Source organism: Equus asinus, chromosome 2 (assembly GCF_041296235.1).
Source record: "Equus asinus isolate D_3611 breed Donkey chromosome 2, EquAss-T2T_v2, whole genome shotgun sequence".
In the NCBI taxonomy this organism is placed as follows: domain Eukaryota; kingdom Metazoa; phylum Chordata; class Mammalia; order Perissodactyla; family Equidae; genus Equus; species Equus asinus.
The window spans coordinates 90,272,896-90,288,941 of record NC_091791.1 but is presented as its reverse complement, the minus strand read 5'-3'; positions in this window follow the sequence as shown (position 1 = coordinate 90,288,941).

The following is a 16,046-nucleotide window of genomic DNA, read 5'->3' as shown; positions in this document are numbered from 1 at the left end:
GAAGGACCTGCAACTAGAATATACAACTAGGTACTGGGGCGCTTTGGGGAGAAGAAGAAGAAAAAAAAAAGATTGGCAACAGATGTTAGCTCAGGTGCCAATCTTTAAAAAAAGAAGAATATATACCCCAGGGAGTATTTCTTCACAGTGGGAAGTAGAAGTTGTATTCAATAAATGGTGCTGGCACAATGGCTAGCTATCTGAAAGAAAACAAAGGTGTATCATCCACCTTTGCTCAGGGAACAGCTTTTATTTTTTTCCAAGTAATTTTATTAAGATCATAATGGTTTATAACATTATGTAATTTCCAGTGCACATTATTATTTATCGGTTTCTGTACAGACTGCATCCTGCTCATCACCAGTAGTCTAGTTTTTATCCATCACCATACATATGTGCCCCTTTACCCCTTTCACCCATCCCCTGACCCCCTTCCCTTGGTAACCGCTAATCTGTTCTCTTTGTCCATGTGTGTGTTTGTCTTCCACATAGGAGTGAGATCATTTGGTGTTTGGCTTTCTCTGTCTGGCTTATTTCACTTAACATCATACCCTCAAGGTCCATCCATGTTGTTGCAAATGGGATGATTTTGTCTATTTTTATGGCTGAGGAGTATTGCATTGTAAATACATACTACATCTTTTGCATCCATTCATCCGTAGAAGGGCACTTGGGTTACTTCCCCACCTCAGCTATTGTGAATAATGCTGCAATGAACATAGGGGTGCATAAATCTCTTTGAATCATTGATTTCAAGTTCTTTGGACAAATACCCAGTGGTGGGACAGCTAGATCATATGGTGTTTCTATTTTTAATTTTTTGAGGAATCTCCATACTGTTTTCCATAGTGGCTGCCCCACATCCTCTCCAACATTTATTTTTTATCTTGTTAACTACAGCCATTCTAATCTGCGTAAGGTAATACCTCAGTGTAGTTTTGATTCACATTTCCATACTAGTGATGTTGAACATTGTTTCATGTGTCTGTTGCCCATTTGAATATCTTCTTTGGAAAAATGTCTGTTCGGATTCTCTGCCCACTTTTTGATCAGGTTATTTGTTTTTTTGTTGTTGAGCAAGGAACATCTTCAGTTCCAGTTCCATGGACCACAGTGTAGGAATGGCTGAGCCACCGGGGTGGGACACCACTTCCATCCACGTGGACTTGTTCAGTGGCCTCCAGGTCCTCTGCTGGTCACTAAAGTTTGCAGCAATGACTGAAGCACGACCCCACCCTCGAGGGCCTCACCTCCTGCAGGGTTAGAGAAGGATAGCACAATCAGGTAAGGTCTATGACAGAGAGGGAGTGACAGAGTCACCTGGGGAGGGACATGTGAGCTGGTGTTGAAGGCTGAGCAGACATCCTCAATGCTGTGGCCGGGTTAGGGTGAGTCCATCTCAGAGGCTTGTGGAGCTCCCTAATGGCCATCTGACCCGCACCTAGTGCCAGAGCAGACCTCCAGACAGAATGTTAGAAGCACTTGGGAGGGGCCCTATGGGAGCCTGCTGGTCATCTGGGGGCCTGGCCAGGCAACTCAGGCAGTGGAGCAGACAGCCCATCCATGTACTGCCTATGTCACCTGCAGTTCTCTCCTCAACGGGAGCCAGAAAGTCCGTGAAAGTCCCCGCTCATGTCCCCTGAGGCATGGCTTGGTCTGTATAGTTGCTGCATGAGCCGGGTTTTGTAACCTGCCCTTAACATGTGACTGGTACAGCTGAGGGATTGAATTTTTAATTTCATTTGATTTAAATTTTAATTTAAATAGTTGTATGTGGTTAGACGCTACCCTATTAGATAGAGCAGATGTAAACCAATTGTGATAATAATGCCATTTTCCTTGCCAGCGGTTGTTTTAGGAGTGGGCATTCAACCCTATCTTAAGAGATGAATAATCGGGGCCTTCCTAAGACGAGGAAATCCTTCTTCCTCAGGGATGTCACTTTGAGAAGTGACTCTTGCCCACTTGGGCTTGGGTCATTCGCTAGTAAGTGTGGTCATTTTAGTCTGAGCCTAAGACGATGCCCGGTGTGGAGGAAGGCACAGCTAAGGGAACAGCCGAGAAGCAGAGCCGGGGCCCTAGTGGGCTGAGACGGAGCTCCAGTTCTGGTTGTGGGCTCCTGCGGAACAAGCTGCCCAAAGCCTAGAGGCTTCAGCCAACAGCCTCTTTGTTCCATCTCACAATTTTGCGGGTCAGAAATTGGGGCAGGGCTCTGCTGGGTGGTGCTTCTGTGCACAATGCACGACCTGAGGTCACTCAGTGCTATCCAGCTGGCAGATGGCAAGGTCCCAGGCAGCTTCCCTCTTGCACTTGGCACCTGGCAGGGAGGGCTGGATGGCCGGTCTCTGCTGGGCCTGTTGAGCAAAGCAGGTGCATGTGGCTTTTCTAGGCATCAGACTTCTTGCATGGCAGCTGGGTGTCCCCACACAGCACGTTCCAAGAGACAAGAAGTGGGAGCTTCCAGTCTCTGAAGGCCTGAGCCCAGAGTTTGATACGACTTGACATCCACCACATCTACGGGTTAAAGCAGTTGCAAAGCCTGCCCAAATTCAAGGGGAGGGGACACAGATCTCGCCTCTCAGAGGGAGGAGGGTCAGAAGACTTGAGGCCGTCTTTAACCCACCACACAGTGATGCTCACTCTGGAAACCACATTGAGTCAGGGCAGCCGAAACTGTGAGAACCACACTCTCAAGCTGCATATGTCTTGGCTCCATCATGCCCACTCTTGCCTTCTGGGCCATGGAAGGTTCTGGGCAGTATGCTCCAACTCCTTAACACTGTCCCCCGCTCAGCCACTCGCCTCTCCCCCGCTGGTCTATCACCCCCTCTTCTGCAGTCTCAGGTCCTCCCCTGCTGCCTCCCAACACCTCCCCACGGGAACCAGGGGTCACAGAACCTGTGTGGGTGTGGGTCAGCACCCAGCTCTGATGGGAGGGTGGCTTTTCTCCTGCAGCTGCTGAGCTCCCAGTTCATGCACCTACCTGGACTTGCTCAGTCATTGTTGTCTGCCTGGTGTTACAGGTGACCCTTCCTTGTGGAGGGCTACGTGGCACTACCACATCCTTGAGGCACGGGGAAGGTTTGGGTCTTCTTTGGAGGGGGTTTGCTGAGCTGGGCGCAGCCATGTCTGCCTGGCACCCCACTCGCCCAGCTACCCAACCCTGCGGCACCCCCATCCCCAACCCCACCCTCATGCTGTATGACTTGTCTTCCTATCCTGGAGCTTGTCCCTACTGAGAAGCAAGCAGCTGCAGACCCACTTGGCGCCTATGCACGTTTCTGGGCTTGCTGGGCCAGACTGTGGAGCAGCGGGCTGCAGGGCAGCCCATGGGGAGTGTCACTGGCTTCTGCCAACTGACTGGCGGCCCGAGCCAAAGATGTGCCACCACAGCCTTGGGCTCCAGCTCTTCTGGTGCCTGCTGGTCCCCAGGAGACATCATACACAGGCGCATTGGTCGAGAGGGCCCTGGCGAGGCCACCCAGGAAACACGGCAACTAGGAGTTGAGAGTTTGTGGGTCACTTCCTCTCCCTTCCTCCTCCGAGACAGACTTCTTGGCAGCTGAACACGTCTTACGTGGCTGAGCAATCGCTGTGCTTATGACAGGGCTGTGGCCAGCTCAGCCAAGCCCTCCCGTGTGCCTTCCCTCTGTCGTTGCCCGCCTCACTCCCGCTTCCCTGGGATTCACTCCTTCAGAAAGTGTTAGCATCTAAGCTTTGGCCTCAGCCTCTATTTCCCAGGGAGTCCAGGCTAAGACAAAGCTCATTCTTCACACTTTCTTCTGCAAAAACCTCCCTGTGACATCTGTTCTGCTCAATGCACAGTCACTTATCACCTCCTCCCGTTCGCTGGGCACAGGGAGAGAACTTGGGACGCAGTGGTGAACACAGCAGATGCGGTCCTTGCTCCCAGAGCCCTCAGGGGCAGGGGAGGCACCAAGGGAGATGGGGGGGGGGGGTGGCAAATGTTCCACCACATAGCAAGCAGGAAAGGAAAATTCTAGAAGCCTTAGGCCTTTACGTCTATTGCCGGTCAATTCTAAAACCCGTGAGCATGGAGAAAGGGAGCCGCGGCTAGATGCACTAGAAATTCTGCATGCCGGATCTTCTCTTTCCTGTAAGTCCACTGGAGTGGACAGGCAGGGGGCTGATCACAGCAGTCATCTGAGAAGATGTTGGCCAAAGGCTCTCCTGGCAGCTTGTGGGTCAGCTTGACCACACAGGCTGGAGGACAGGACACTCTGGTGGACTCGAGAGAGGATGACAAATCCGGAATGTTAAACTTTCAGTGGGGGATGGGACTCTCCCTCTCCGCAGAGAGGGTGGAGCAGAAGCTGGGAATCCATCTGTAATGACCTCTGACCTCTGACCTTCCTTCTCACTCCGGGATGCAGTGCCTCACTGAGCACCAGTTGTCTTTGGGAGAATTTCATTCCAATTACTCGCTCAATGCAGCATGCATCTTTGGTGCTCTGCCCGGGGCCTGCGGCTCCCGTTCACCCACCCCATTCTAAGGGCTGGCACCTGGGGCCCTGCAGTGAGCTGGAAGAGCTTGGTGTTTACGGACCTCTGGGGAAGCCCGAGGCCAAGAACAGACAGTGGAGGACCGCTCAGTCCCTGGCCTAGAGGCTGATCAGCTCTGAAGGGTGGTTTACACTCCAGAGTCCGCAGCAGGATCTGACGGAGCTGGGGCTTGGCCTGAAATGGCACCTTTGGCTGCCTTTCCCTTCCCTCCTCTGCCCACCCCACCCCCAGGTCTGGCTGAGCCCTTCCCACCCTGATATTTCAGTGTTCTTGGATTTGAAGTCCCAGGAATTCCAAATCAAAAGTGACAAGAGATCGTCTGGGTGAGCCCTCACGAGCCGGCCAACCGTGCCCCTGCTCCTGGGCTCTATGCAGGCAGGCAGGGGGCAGGCCCTAGTGGCTGGCAGGGTGGGGGAGGGCCTACAGGGTGCCAGCCATGGTCCCTCCCCTTGCAAAGCTTCGGGGGCACAGGCAGGAAGGCTCAAGGGAGACTCCTGGGCCTCACCCCACCAAACCCAGCACTGGAGGATGGTTCAGGCAGGAGCCAGCTCTGAGCACAGGACGCCTGAGGCTGAGACCCATGCAGAGGGGGAGGCAGAAGGGTGGGGAGGGGGCTGCCCGTCGATGGCACCTGCTCCTGCTGCTGTGGCCCTCTGTGAGGCACATACGTGCTCAGATGAGCCCCTCCACCCTTCTCGGGGTGCCTGGGGCCTGGCTCTGAGGCCGGCTTCGTCTCTCTTGATGCCAGTTTCCTCTTCAAAGCCCAGCCCTGCCCCCAGCCCTGCAGACTTCTGTCTGTGTGTCCTCAGCAGGAGCTGGACTCAGGAGGGGGCCCTGCTCCTGTTGTGGGGCTCAGAGGTACCCGAGGCCCCATCCAGGCTCCCTGGAGTCTAGCCTCTCTGGTGGCACTAACCAGAAGGGGGTGGGTGAGCAGCAACACCTGTGATGGCGAGAAACACATCCCTGCCTCCTTCCATGAGGTTGGAAACAGAACACTCGGGACGCCCAGGCCTGGATTCCTTCTCACGGGGAAGCGTCACTTCCGCACAACAAATCTAAAGATCAGAAAGTGGAACACGAGGAAACCCCAGGTCAGGGCCTGGCTGCTGGGGAGAGGGGTCTCTCTGAAGCTCTGCTTGTGCTTTTTGATCAGACCTGGGATTTAAGGAAGGGGGTGGGGGTGGGGAGTCAGTCAAAGGTGCTTAAAAAACTTTTAGGTTTTTAGTCTCCAGGTCCTGCAAAATCAAATAACGTCTTTACTTCAAATCCCCAAATTAAGGCAGTTTGTTCTAATCTGGGCTTCTCCATTTAGTGCAGTCCCAGGTGCGGCCGCAGGCAGGTTGGCTGTGCTGTGTGGAAGGAGCGTGCTGTGCAGGGGGAGGCCAGCCCCCCGAGCAGGTCTCCAGACCCCCGAGCAGAACCTTCACCCCAGAATCCCGCTTCAGGCCCTTTGGGAAAACAAGGTTAGAGAAGGACAAAGTTGATGCACAAAGATGTTTATAGAGCGACTTCCAAGGTGTGGATTCAATAACCAATGAAAACTTCCTCATGGGTGTTCTCTCCCCCTGAAAGTGAAACGGTGAGCTAGAAGAGAAATAAGAAAAACCCAGCCTACTGATGAGTTAATTAACCATTTTTGGAGGGAAAGCAGACATCCTAACAAAGGCTGGCAGCGCCTCAGCCCAGCAGCCCTGGGCCTTCTGTCCGCTCCTGCCCCATCCGCCCTCTCAGCCTGCAGAGAAGGGGAGAACGTATAACACACAGCCCCCGACTGGACCTCAGAGCAAAAACGGCGCTGGGGACTTCCACATGAAGGCGGCAGGTGGAACACAAGTATTGATTTGCTCTCTCTCCAAAACTTCCACTAAAATCACAGCAAATGGACATTTAAAAGGCATAAACCCCTGAAGATGAGGAGAACAACGGAGGAAACAACAACAAAAATCTGGAACCTAGAAGCAAGTGGATGAGTAGAAACTGACTCAGTTGCCCCAAGAAAGCCACGACCTAAACTACAATGGGAACAACCCTGTGCACCCACAGTCCCAGGCTTTGCCAGGTGCGGCCCCAGGAAGCCCAGAGGAGCTGAAGGGAAGATGGAGGCCCAGCAAGGACACTGCCCAGAGCCCTGGGCATCGTGCCCACTCTGCACAGCTGTCTCCCCCTCAGAGCACACTGGAGGGCCTTCTCTGAAATGGGTAAATCAGGGGGCTCTGAACTGGGGGCATCGGGCAGAGGGGATCATGGGGGTACTGCGCCAAACCAGGAGGCTAAGTGGACGCTGACATATGTGCGTCCTCCACCAGCCCTCTTCTCCACCTGGGTCCCCTCTGGGGAAACTGATACCTGGGGTCCCCCAACAAGTAGTGAGGCAGTATCCCTATGAAGAAGTGGGGGGGGGGGGACTGGCCCAGCCTCCAGCCCCGTGGGAGGAAGAGCGCCAGCTCACTCCCCACAAACACTGGGGCTGGCTGGGGGTGGGGGCAAGGGTCAGTTTGGGCTCCTCTGAGGTGGCCTTAGAGGGCCTTCCAGCAGCTCTGTGACGTTCTTTCTGAAATGTGGGGACCCTTAAGCCTCTTGACTTCTGCTTTGGGGCCTTAACCAACAACAGGAAAAGCCTCTTTCCACATCCTTCTAAACAAGATTCCACAGCGTAAGCCTTTTATTTATAAACGTGCAGATAAACAGCAGAGCAACCCCTCAAGGGTTGAAACAGGTTGCTTCCAGGAAGTGGAACCGGGCAGAGGGCGGGATGGGGCAGAGGACTATTTTTCGTATAAGCCTTTCAGTGCAATTTCATCTTTAAAGGATGTGCTGGTATTAATTAAAGCCCATAAATAAAACTACAAAACCCATCTGGGGATTCCTTGCCCCGCCTGTCCTTGGGGATTTGTTGGGCAGGGGGGCTGTCACGCTTCACTGCCATCCTGCGGTCACTGACCCCTGCCCTCTGCCGCAGACTCAGAGCCCTGGAGCGGTGACATGTGGCAGGGGTGTGGGAGGGGCCGCTTTTCACACTAGCGTGAAATCAGAGGCTTCCTGGTTGGTCCTCCTCAGGGAGAAGCTGTGAAGGTTTTGCTCTCAGAGTAGGATTCTGAGAAGCTTTTAGATGGTCAGGGAAAGGCCGAGGCTCCTGGTGGAGACCACAGCCTCTCGGAGTGAAAAGAGCAGAGGGGCAGCCCCAGCCGGGGGTCCATCCTATGGGGCATGAGTCTGGGCCTCCATTCCCTTTGTGTCACATGATGGGGTTGGGGGGCCCCTCCCAGGCCTGGGAAGTTCCTATCAGAATCCAGCTGGCTCAGGGGACCCAGGAAAATGACAACCAGGCCCAGCACAGACAGGCGTCTCCCAGTAGAATGGGCTATTCTTAAGACTCCCGGGCAGCCACTGAGGGGCCTGGGGAGACCGCCTCCAGGCCCCACAGTCATGGCTCCCATCTCCTGGTCTCTGAACACCCCTGCTCTATCTTTTGCCCTACAGTTCTTAACCTTTTCTGTGCCAGGGACCCCTCTAGAGGCCTGTGCAGGCTCTGGAGCCCTTTTCAGGAGTGTTTTCAATGCACGAAATGAGATACACAGGATTACAAAGGAAATCGACTGCAGCAAAATGTTGTCAGTAAAATATTAAATAATAGATTTGTGATGAAGAAACACGGGTGCTTCTTAACAAATCAACAACGAGATGAACTGGTGGGTCCACACAGAGCCGTAATTTTGAAGCAGCGATGAGCAAAACCAATATTGTGCCATTATCTGCAACAACTCTCCTGTCACATAAAAGTAGCAGTGATTTCCATTGGTTCATAATGAAGGGAAATGCTAAATTTCAGCCAGAAGTTAGTGCGAAGGGCAGGGTCATTTTTTCCCCACCAGAGATCATGGATGCCCTGAATTCTGCCCACAGACACCAGGCTGAGAACCCAGCCTCCTCTGCCTGGCCCCCAGACCTCATGGCTTCTGCTTGTCACAGCCCTTGCCACCAGGCTCCTCTCCTGTGCCCCTCTGCCCCTCAACACCAGGTACCTGGATTCCCTCATCACCACACCTTTTGCTTGCTTTTCAGGGGCTCAGGCAGGCCTGGTTGGGGTCTGAATCCAGACCCTGCCCCGAGCAGCCACAAGTCAGAGAAGGTGGGAGAGTCAGCTCCTTGGCACAGCCTGCAAAACAGCAGCAACATGCAGAGCAGACAGAACCTGGAGCCAGTGGGAGGGGTGGGGCGGGGCTCACCTGTGAGTCCAGGTGTGTGCATGGACGGCACTGGCATAAAGATGAGGGTCAGGGGCTGGCCTGGTGGCATAGTGGTTAAGTTCGCATGCTCTGCTTTGCAGCCCGGTGTTATAGGTTTGAATCCTGGGCAAGGACACCACTCATCAAGCCATGCTGTGCCAGCATCCCACATATAAAATAGAGGAAGACTGGCACAGATGTTAGCTCAGGGACAAACTTCCTCAAGCAAAAATAGGAAGATTGAGAATAGATATTATCTCAGGGCCAGTCTTCCTCACCAAAAAAAAAAGTGGGTCAACATCTAAAACTTTGTGTTAGGCAGTGTTTTAAAAAATCCCAGTGCCCAGGCCACACCCTAGGCCAACCAAATCAAAGTCTCTGAGGTGGGCTCCAGGGACCACAATTTAATAAACTCCCAGGTGACTCCAACGTGTCTTGGGAGCTTGATGTGAAGGCGTAGGACAGAGTAGTGGGCAGGCAAAGAGAGGAGAGAGGCCCCTGAGGACTCACAGAGGTACGTCTGTGTGCTGACTGGGAGCTCAGCCCGGAGCTGGAACCGGCCCAGGTGGGGAAGGGAAGACGAGAGAGGACAGGGGTCCCCGGAAGCTTTCTGCTGAGTTTGAGAACCCTAATGCGGAGGGTGCCAGCCATCACCAGGAGGCTGCCTGAAACTGCCAGCAGCTCCTGGAGTTCGAGGGTCTTCCAAGAGGAGAGAATGAGCACCTTTCCCACCAAACCACGGCCCTGCCCACACCCAACCCCACCTGCCCTGAAGGAGGGGAAGCTGGGGCCTCTGGACACCGTGGGGCTGCTGTGCCTGCCCCAGAGCTCATGTTCACGGCAGCTCACATCCCGTTTCTGGGAAAAGGGCTGTGGCCCCCACACCTGCCTTGCCTCCCACTGCCCCTCTGCCCCCTCCCAGAGGGCTTGGGGAGGGGCTCATTCTGCCACAAAGTAGGCAGTGACAAGAGCCACCTGGACCCCAGGGGGTGAAGGGAAGCCCCATTAGCCACCCCAAGGCCTCAGCAATCAGGTGAAAGAGAAGGGGGCGGACGCTGCTGAGGCCCCCTGTGTTCCAGGCACCATGCGGGGGGGATTCATGACTCTTGTCAAATTAAAGAGGCTGCCATTGCCATCTCCACTTTATAGATAAGGAAGGAGGCTCAGAGGGCAAGAGTCGCCCAGGGTCACACAGCTCCCCTTGGCGGTGCAGGCCCAGCTGACCCCAGTGGACTCGGGGGACGGTGCAGGCATTTGTGCTGTGCAAACCTTGCAGGCGAGGCCAGGACGTGGCCTGTCCTGCTTCAGCAGCCCCTGCAAGCCTGGGGCCCCGACACTGGGGGAGGCATGCCAGAGTACTCTACACACAGGAAGTGGACTTTAGGACCCTCGTTCTCGGGGTGAGGAAGCTGAGTCTCAGAGATGCGAGGTTCCTGGTCACTTGACAGATCCTGGCAGCTGCTGGGGCAAAGCTGGGCTGGCGGGAGGAAGAATTTATAATGTTTGCAGCTTTGGGATTCTGCCTTCAAAGCTGACATGTCTACAGTCACATCAAAAGGTAAAGCCAATTCAAATGCAGCGTTTTCATTCAGAAATCTTGCAACGCCACTCACGCAATGCTCAGGCAAACCGGGGCTGTGGGGCTGGCACTAGGAGCAGACCCGGACGCACCTCACACGCCAGAATTGCTCTTCAGTAAGAACATTTCTGAGTTTCATGGAGATCTCCATCCTGCCCCGTTTGTCTTCTGTACCTGCCCTCTCTGAGCTGTCAGAAATTGCTCTGGGCTGTCATGAATCAAAGTGGGTGCCTTCCTTCCTTCCTTCCTCTCTCCTGCTGACAAATGATCAACTTCATAGGGAACAGTTCAGGAACTTGCTTAAGATCAACTAAAACAGTTGGAGGAAGAAAATTGCTTCTCCTGCTACCCTAGCATGTTGCCAAGAGGTAAAAAAAAAAAAGCGTATAATCCCTAGGATAGATGGCACCTTTCTCTGTGTGCCAATGAGGAGATGTCAAAGGCTCTAAGGAATGAATTTTGTGCTTTATTTTATTGAGATATAACTGACATATAACATTATATTAGTTTCAGGTGTGCAACATAATGATTCGAGGTTTGTATATATTGCAAAGTGATCCCCACAATAGGTCTAGTTAACATCATTCACCACACATAGTTACCGAATTTTTTTCTTGCGATGAGAACTTTTAAGATCTAGTCTCTTAGCAACTTTAAATATGCAATACAGTATTGTTAACTATAGTCACCCTGCTGTGCCTTACACGCCCAGGACTTACTTATATTAGAACTGGAAGTTTGTACCTTTTGACCAGCTTCGCACATTTCGCCCACCCTGAATTTCATTTTTTAAATCCAGTAGCAATTTTTTGCTTTCAATGGGCTGCCGGGTGTGCCCGAGGCTTGCAAAACACAGGACCGCCCACTCGATGGGTTTTTACACCCACACACCCCTCTGGGGTGTGCAGTCGGTGTTCAAGTTAAGTTTGTTCTTTTGGCCTTACTCATGTTCTCCCTAACTTTGTTTTCTAAGTCCTCTCTCACACTTGTTAACTGGCCCGGACTCCCTCAACAGAAGCCTCCAGTCAAGGGGAGGAAGAGGCCACTTTTTGAGGATCGCCTAGGGCAGCCACTGTGACTGATGCCAGCCCAGGGCGGGGCGCACTGCTGTAGTTGTTGGATGAATGTGTGGTGCCTGGGTGGGTATGAAGTTAGAGACCCCCAGACTGGACTCATGGAGATAACACACACAAACCGGGCAGGACCGGCATACGGGACAGCTCTGAGTGCCCCAGGGCAGGACCCCAGGCCAGGACCCCAGGCCAGGAATGCGGGCACCAACAGATGCCAAGCCCAGGAGCCACTATGGGTGGTCCTGAGGAGACAAGAAAGAGTCCCACGGTGCTGTATAGACTCTGCTCCATGGCTTGTCCCCTACCTGCCCTGCTTTGGCTAGCACAGGAGGGAACTCAGTGGGGGCATCTGGGAATGGGGAAAGGGTAGGAGGAGCCACAGAGAGAAAGGTGGGCCACAGGGACCAAAGGACCTTCAGCTGCCTCTGGGGACATTAGCAGGACCATTGGACCCCTTGGCTGGCTCCCAAAGGGCAGGCATGTACTGGTGGGGGGGCATGGATGGCGCCTCGAGTCCAGAGCAGGTAAAAGGCAGAGCTACACCTGCTGCTGAGTGGCATGAGGCAGCAGAAAAGGAGGATTTTCAGAGTTTCTGCACTTATGGCGCCTCCCTCAGGCCGTGGGAAGGAGGGCCCTGTCCTGACAGGGTTTGCCTGGAACCCAGCAGGTTCCAGGTGAGCCGCTGGCCACGTGCCTGCAAGAAGACATTTAATCTTCCCCTGGAAACAGCTCCTGGGAGTTTCCCAGGAGTCTCTGGGTAACCAGATAGCCCTTGCCAGCCCTGGATGAGGAAACCGATCCCCAGCAGTGGACAGGATGGTCTGGCATTACGGGGCAGCCTCTGAGGCCAGGCCGCAGGGCAGGACGACCTGCATCCCCAGACATCGGGCGCTGTGGCCAGAGGTACAGAAACGCAGGGGTCGGGGCCTCCTGCCCTCCTGGCTTTCCCATCAGCTTCTCTCAAAAGGGCCTTCAGGACTTCTGGACGAAAGACAGGAATCCTGGGGCTGGGAAGACCTGTGAGTAGAGTGGGCCTCGGGGCCCTGCGGACAAAGTCCCTGACGCTGGCTGATTTCAGCCCCACAACAAGGGCGGGTTGCATGTCCGCCGAGGGCCCACTGCTGAGTTCTTTCTTACTCCTGCCTGATCGAACATAGAACATCGCACCCCTGCCGCCCTGGCCCCTGGCTGGGCAGATGCCCAGGCCCCCCACGCCGCCCCAGGGTGGCTCTCAGTCCTCCCCCCAACTCCTCTGCTATGCATGAGGGCCTGGAAAGCTTTTCCCACTTCCAGCCACACCAGTGAGGCGTGAAGAGCAGTCGTGTGGGGGCAGCTGGGGGAGTGAGTGTGGTTTCCCCTAGACTCCCAGGCCAGACAGAGCAGAGGGGCAGCTAGGGCTGGCCCAGGGGACCACGGAGGCTGGCCAGATAGAGAGCTGGCCCCATTGTCCACCCAAGGCTCCGACTGTCTCTCTATGAGCAGCCCCTGGGGTGGGGTGAGAATATCCAGGAGCAACACCCACAGGTGAACTGGGAGGGCTGACCTGCTGCCCGGTCGGGGGGTGGGGACCCACACTGTCTACCAGCTCCAGAGGCGGGTCGGGGTGGGAGGGAGGGATGACACGTGTGTGCTCCACCACCCTCCCCTGCTCTGCACTCTGTCCCAGGGAACCACATCTTTCCTGCCCCCTACATCTGGCTTCCAGGTAGGTTTTGGCCATTGGGAGGTGTCTGCAGAAGAGAGGAGACCCGAGAGAATTCATGCCCCATGCTCTGCTCACCATGGCTCCTCCGTCCGCAGCCACGTCCCCACCGAGGCTCCAGTTCCCACCGGTGAGCACCCTCTCCCTGCGGCACCCTGCTGGGCAGCCCCAGCCCTTGGAATGCCAGCACCTCCCCTCCTCCTGCTGTCTTTCCAGCCGTGGGCGTGGCGATGCATCCCGCTGTCGCTGATCTCTGTGTTGCCTCATTGTCCCCTGAGTCCAGACATGAGTCTTCTGAAGAGTCTGGACCAGCACCTCCCCCATTACAGTGTGGATGCTCACCTGGTTCAGTAGGTCTGGAGCATTGCTAACACGCTCTAGGTGACACTGATGTGGTCGGTCCTCGGGCCACACTTTGAGAAGGGAGGACCAGGGAGATTTTTATTTTCCTGAAACAATGTGCCAGGCCCTCTGCTAGGTCACACAGGTGAAACAAATTGACCTGTTTGTGATCCAGGGAGGGAGACAGACACAGTCAGATGACACAACCACACATCACCATAAATGACCCCATTAGTGAGTGCTCCAAAGGATGGACAGGTAGCTGTGAACAGTCGGGTCCTCGGGACGGCTTCCTTGACACCTTGATGAAGCCGTGTGTGAGCTGAGACCCAGAGAAGGGGCTGCGGGAGGTCTCAGGAGCAGAGCATGAGCAAGGCTGCGTGACAGAGGGACTGTGTGTTCTGTGGTCCGAGAGGAGGCCAGCCCGCTGGAGCACAGTGAGGACTCCCAAGGGAGTGGGCCCACAAGCTCAGGCTGCCGGGCACCGAACTGGCTCCTCTTCGCCCACAAGAGGGTCTGCACCTGAGCTCTGCTCCCCATGCGCTCAGGCCTCCCCATCTCCCGCAGCCTGAGTCCAGCTTTCAGGAAGGTCTCCAGGTGCTGGCAGCTGGCGCTCTCAGACACCTCCTGCTCGGCTGGCAGCCACCCCCAGACTGCCTGGCGCCTGAGCTTGGCTGCTCCTTCCTGACAACAAGGCTGTTGTGGAGCCCGCATTAAAAAGGGGCAGTAGCAGGGCGCAGCTCCCTGCCCACGCACATAGACACTGGGTGGGGACAGCAAGCCTCTTCCCGCTGACCCTTGGTGGTTTAGTTTCCCCAACAAAACCCACTTCTTCTCCCCATATGCTGAGTGACACTGTAGCATTTTCCTTCACCCCGTCACCACGTTAGGGCTTTGTCTATGTCTTAAGAGCAACGGAAGCCATCAATGGGGTAAGCCTTATCTGACTGCGCTTGTGTTTCCAACACATTTAGGGCTACAGCATGAAGAGTGGGCTGTAGGAAGAGAAGCAAGAGAAATGGGGGAGACCATGGAGAGAGGAGCTGTGTGTGGACATGGCAGCCCTGATATCAGCTCAGGGGCCCTGGGCCACAGAAGCACCAGGAGCCAGGAGCTGGCACTGAACGCTGAGGTCAGCCTGCTGTTGGCGACTGGCACTGGGAAAGAAAGCGATGCTGGGCCTATCCCCCAGGGACTGGGTAGCCAGGGCGGGAACTGTAACGACTCAGAGGGCCCTTCCCCGTTGGTTGGTCGCTGTGCTGAGATTCAGGGGTGGGGCAGGGCCCATGGGGCTGTTGATGGGGAAGCCAGGACGGGCACCGGGAGGCTGGGCCCCACTCTGGGTCAAGCTTGCAGAGAGACGCAGGGGACAGAGTGGGGAGTAGAAATGGAGCTCAGGGGCGGGGCACAGCTGGGCACCTGGGAGGACAGGAGCAACCTGGTCTGAGGAGAGAGATGGAAGGCCAGGGGCAACCCCACCTCAGAGCTGTGGCTTACAGCCAGGGCAGCTTGGCAGCGGTGGCCATAGAGGCCAGTTAAATACTCCATCCTTGGAGGCACAGCGCTCCTGGCTCAGCCTGGACAGCAGGTGCCGGGCAGGTTGGGGTGCAGAGGTGGGGAGTGCGAGGGTCATGGTGGGCCCTCCCTGGAGGGCCCGCAGCACAGGAGGAGGTGGTGGGGGCTCGGGCCCTGAGGAAATCTCAGCATCACCCCTGAGGGAGTCTGTGTCAGCCACGGAGAAAAGACACTGTAAATCGGGCCACAGGCTTCAGAGGGCTGCAGGCATGGGGGATCCAAGTCCTTGGGCATTTAGGTGTTCCTCTAAGGCCTTAGCGCCCTGGATGTGTGGTCGCTCCTCGTCTGTCCACCTGACCAACCCTTCTCCGGGGGACCCCGGAGCTAGCTACTTCCCCTGCATTCTCTCAGTTATCAGGCTGGAAAGTGGGGTGGCATATAGAATGGGACTTGGTGTTAGCATTGATCCCAGATGAGATCAATAGTCAAACCCCCACATTGGAAAGCCGGCAGTTGGAAAGTCCACGGTGGGCTTTCCAGAAAGCGAAGCCGGTCCCTCTGCCTCACCCACCACCCAAGCGGAGCCTCCGTGAGCAGCCGAAGACCTGAAATGGAAGGCCCCGGCAGGGGTTGGGGGGTGGGGGGGGGGGGGTGGAGGGCGTCGCAGCAGCGAGTTGGCGCCTGTGGGGAAGCGCGGCTTCTCTCTCTGAGTGGGGGAGCTCACACCCTCCAGCCCCAAGTAGGGGAGCCTGGAAGCCCTTCCTGGAAGCCAAGCAGACCCCGAGGGAAATGTGCACAGCTTCCATCCTCTCCAACTCTGGGGGTGTTGCTTTCTCTCTCCTGCAGCCTCCTCCAAGAGGGCACAGGGTGCGGGCCCGGGGGTCCCTCCGTCTCCAACATTCACTTACTGGGGCCAGGCCTGCAGGCCCCGCTGAGCTCCTAGGTCTAGACCAGCTTTGCGTCTTGGAATTTGGGGTTTTTTTTAATCTTCATACCTCAATAAAAAAGTTTATTATCAAAAAAACAACAAACAAAAATGCCTTGTGGTGTGATCTCACCCTGATTGTGTGATACCCGCCTCATCC